This window comes from Miscanthus floridulus, chromosome 10, assembly GCF_019320115.1.
Source record: "Miscanthus floridulus cultivar M001 chromosome 10, ASM1932011v1, whole genome shotgun sequence".
Lineage (NCBI taxonomy): Eukaryota > Viridiplantae > Streptophyta > Magnoliopsida > Poales > Poaceae > Miscanthus > Miscanthus floridulus.
Window position 1 is genome coordinate 612636 of NC_089589.1, and position 4331 is coordinate 616966.

Here is a 4331-nt window from a genome sequence, read left to right on the forward strand (position 1 = left end):
CACTTGCAACATACTGGAAAAAACAGATGAACCATTGGGAATAGAAGCTTGCAACATACGTGTACAACTATTGCAATATATGCAACATCACGATCTATTTTTGCAACATCCGCATGAAACACTTGCAACATATCTCTAAAACATCTGAAACACTTGAAATATACGCTTGCAACATGCGTTTTTAGCGCAATATCTCCTTGCTGCTCCAGTGGACAAGGTCGCGGCAGGTCCAGCGGAGAAGGCCGCGACGGGTCCACGTGCCCTAGAAGGCCGCGATGAGCGAGTGACGCAGTAGAGATGGAGGAAGATGGATTGCCGCGCTCTGGCGCAGTGGAGATGCCAGCTAGTGGAGCGGAGGCACGGTGGAGAGGGAGGCGCGGACACCGAGGCAGCGTGGCGGAGCACAGTCGTGGCGCTACGGTGAGGTGAATTTTTTTAAATGGTGAGGAGCGAGTGGATCAGTAGATAAGAGACGGTCGTTGAGCTGGCATGGGCGGCCCACCATCAGAAGCGCGCGGCGCGAACGGATGCCCAGTAACCAAGAATTACCGACAGCAGCATGGATGGACACTATTTTGCTGGAAAGCAGATAATTATTTGGTTTCATTCCTCAAGTATTACGTGCCAATAAACCAAGTACAAAGTTGGTCTCCAGTTCTGGAATTATTCATGCAAACCGAAGTGTTGTTTGTGTTCCTAGGTTTTATGCATTTGTCCAATTCTTATGAATACAGTCGGTTCATTCCAAAATTGATGATTTTTAGAACCAACGATCAGACTTTTAGAAACTTGCTAGCTTGGAAATGCCTGAAGTGCTAGAGTTACCAGATCTTGGATTTTGATTTAAAGCATCTGAAATCAGAGATTTTTATGCTATCCTGTCAGGTCTGGACACTCTGAGCCTGGTGATCTTGAGAGCATCATTGACAAGGCCGTCAAGCATGTTTTTTTTAATGGCACACAACCCACACACTCCCCACTCATATCACGCGTACATTATGCGTGCGCGTCCGTACACACGTAAAAAAGAGATTGAGAGGCTCTCTAACCTAGAGTGCGTGAGAAATGTGCAATACCACCGAATACGCACGCATGTACCTACTTTTTCTCGATTTTGACATGGAGGAAACATGTCGGTTCGATGAAAATGAAAATATGGTCGCCAAGATGCCCAAGGTGAGTGCGGTCTAAGTGAAAAGATCATGTGGTCCGGCCTGATCACAGAACAGACGTCATGGGCCTGAAAATGAAAATCAGGACAGTATCCCAACGAACCAGCGGCCTGAAAAGGAAAAGTCCATTTTACCTCCCTTAATTATCTTCAAAGTCTAGTTTTTCTCTCTGAACTTCAAAACCAGGTAAACCACCTCCCTCAACTTTTAAAACCGTTCATTTTACCTCCCTCATCTGGTTATAGGTGGTTTTCAAAGGCGGTTTTGTCTTTTTATTTTTTATTTATTTTGGCTGAATTTTTGAAAAATCATAGTAAATCAAATAAAAATCATAAAATGGAAAATCTAATTTTTTTGGACTCCACATGAGTAGATCTATACAGTGAATATATAATATGGTATGCTTTAGTACAATATTTTTGTTGTAGCTTTAGATCTATGCTTTTCTATAATTAATTCAAAGCTGCAGTTTCTTTCGTCCAATTGTGGTGAAATTTTAAAGGTGGTCTAATTATTATATAATTGAACTGTAGTAAAAATTTCATGCTCATTGGATCATGTATAACTGAGTTATAGATTTATTTATTTTTATGCTTGTTAAATAGTTTTAAAATAGTTAAAAGTGTGTAAAAATAGAAACGGGTATAAAAATTTTACCACAATTAGACCATAGAAACTGCAGCTATGAATTAATTATAGAAAAACATAGATCTAGAGCTACAGCAAAAACTTTGTACTAAAGCATACCATATTATATGTTTACTGTGTAGATCTACTAATGCGTTATCCAACAAAATTAGACTTTTAATTTTATAATTTGTCTGTGATTTATTATGATTTTTTAAATATTCAGCCAAAAAAATAAAAAGGAAAAAGACAAAACTGTCTTTGAAAACCACCTATAACCGGATCAGACGAAGTAAAATAAATGGTTTTAAAAGTTGAGGAGGTGGTTTATTCAGTTTTTGAGTTTAGGGAGGAAAACTAAACTCGGAGGATAGTTTAGAGGTAAAATAGACCTTTTCTGCCTGAAAATCATGGACCTGAGAGAGAGACAGAGGGCATTCTCAGCCCAACGAATCAACGGCCCAGCCCAATTGCCTCCTCCCCTCGTCGGCGACGGCGACCGAACACACCTGGATTTACCCAGAAAAATCCAATTCCCCTTTGCCACCGTCTCCCTCGCCGCCGCCGCCGTCTATCCAGACTCCGACACCTCGCCGCCCGCTGCCACCTCACCGCCTAATTCACATCGCCCAGCCGCCCCACCAGTCAGAACCCCGGAGCATCGCCTCGCCTTGCCGCCTTGCTCCGCGCTCCGCAGGTTAGGCAGCCGGTACCCCAAACCCTATACTATAGCATCCTGGGCTCGGTCGGTTGTAGAAGAGCACTGGGGGCGTGAGAGAGGGAGTCACCAGCCCTCGAGACCTCCTCCCGCTTCTACCACTCCCCGCCGACGCTTGCAAAATGGGCATCTCAAATCCCACCTCACTCCCTTCGTAAGCACCCGCCCACTCACTTCTCCCATGCCATCTGCGAAATCCATGTACTGTAGAATGTTCTGTGGTGTGCCAGAGTATTGCCACTTGTTGTTGTACCAGTCTCAGCGAAACTTGTCTTGTTGCCTCTTCTTCTTACTGTACACAGCATATGCTCCTCCGCCAACTTCTCTTCCCCTTTGTTCCTGTCCAGTCGAATAGTAATATACAATTATACATGTTTAGTGTATTGGTGCTGCTCGTTTTGGTTACCCCAGTTGGGTTTCTAGTTCAAATCGCGTAATCACAGATTTAGCATTCTCATTTATGGGGATAAATTTATTATTTTTCGACTATTTGGGTCACTAGGCTGGGTCCTTGAAGGTGGCACGTCCTTTAGAGTTCCATGTATGAAGAATTATTTGTATGGTGATGACTTTTTTAGCGCTTGGATGCTTGCAGCACTGAAACTTTGTTTCAAAAATAGAGTTTTGCTCATATGTCTGTATATTGGCTTAAACATGCAGTCAGTACAAAACAGAAACCCTTCCGTCTGTTTTTTTAGGCCTTGAGAGGAGAAGCAAGGCTGAAATGCTAGCAGTCCTCTTCTCCATTTCACCTGATCTGGTAATGTTTAATGTCATGCACACTTCTATTTCTGTCTCCTATGATTTGGGACTGAATTTGATTACCTCGATGATTGGTGTTGTGAATCTATGGGAAAAGGATTTCTTGGGCCGCAAGTAGTTGCATGAGGAATTATGTCATATGGCATTGGCTAAACTGAAAGTCATTTGGATATTGTTCAAAACCTTATATTCTGTACTTGAGATGGGAGAGTAAGGTTCAACCACTTGTCGCAAGCTACATCATTAGTTATCAGTATTATGAAAATGCCTTCGTTTTTACCTATTTGGTGGAGGTGGTAGTGGTCAATTTGTTTGTGCAGAGATGAATATTGTAGGGTCTGCATAATATCATGTAACGGCTGCACCAAAAAAAAAAAAAAAAAACTGCTAGACTTGTCGTTTCTGTGTGTTACTTCTATTAGCTCCAATTTTGTTCACGTGTTCCACTTGATGAGTTGAGTAAATGCTGTATGTATCATCAGAGCGGATTTGATTCTTTTGACGATCAGTTTTGAACCGCTTGTCGTGTTATGTTTAAACACAATGCAAAATGAATTATTGCTCTGGAAGCAGTTATTGATATGTGCACCATGTAGTCTTAAAACCTTTAATTTTATTGAAGAAATCACTCATATTGAAATGCCATATGAGCTTTCTATTGGCATGGCTTATATGGCACGCAGAGATTGACTCATCAAGCTTTCCCCTATTGGTAAAACTATTTATGGTAGCACTAAGAGGATTTTATTACTACGTTGTGCTTTTGCACTCTTGAGTGCCAGAAAAAAAAGGGTCAATTATCAAATATCGCACAAGAAATAAATCATATGGGACCTCCTCACTTTTTAGGCCCTTGATATACTTTCTTCAAACACGACAAATGGCAAATAGATAAGATGGTCGATTCATTCTACCACATGTCGTGTGTTTGGAATAGTCCAAATAATGGTCTAAAGGTGACTTGGTCTCATAGGATCTCCGCGCCCCCCCCCCCCCCCCCCCCCCCCCCCCCCCCCCCCCCCCCCCCCCCCCCCCCCCCCCCCCGCCCCCCC

The 4331-nt window shown here is 42.6% G+C and overlaps 1 pseudogene; it reads left to right on the forward strand.

Moving 5' to 3' along the window:
• Positions 1–2266: 2266 nt before the first annotated feature.
• The window catches only part of LOC136487331 (probable inactive poly [ADP-ribose] polymerase SRO1), a 36062-nt pseudogene continuing 33997 nt past the window's right edge, over positions 2267–4331 (forward strand).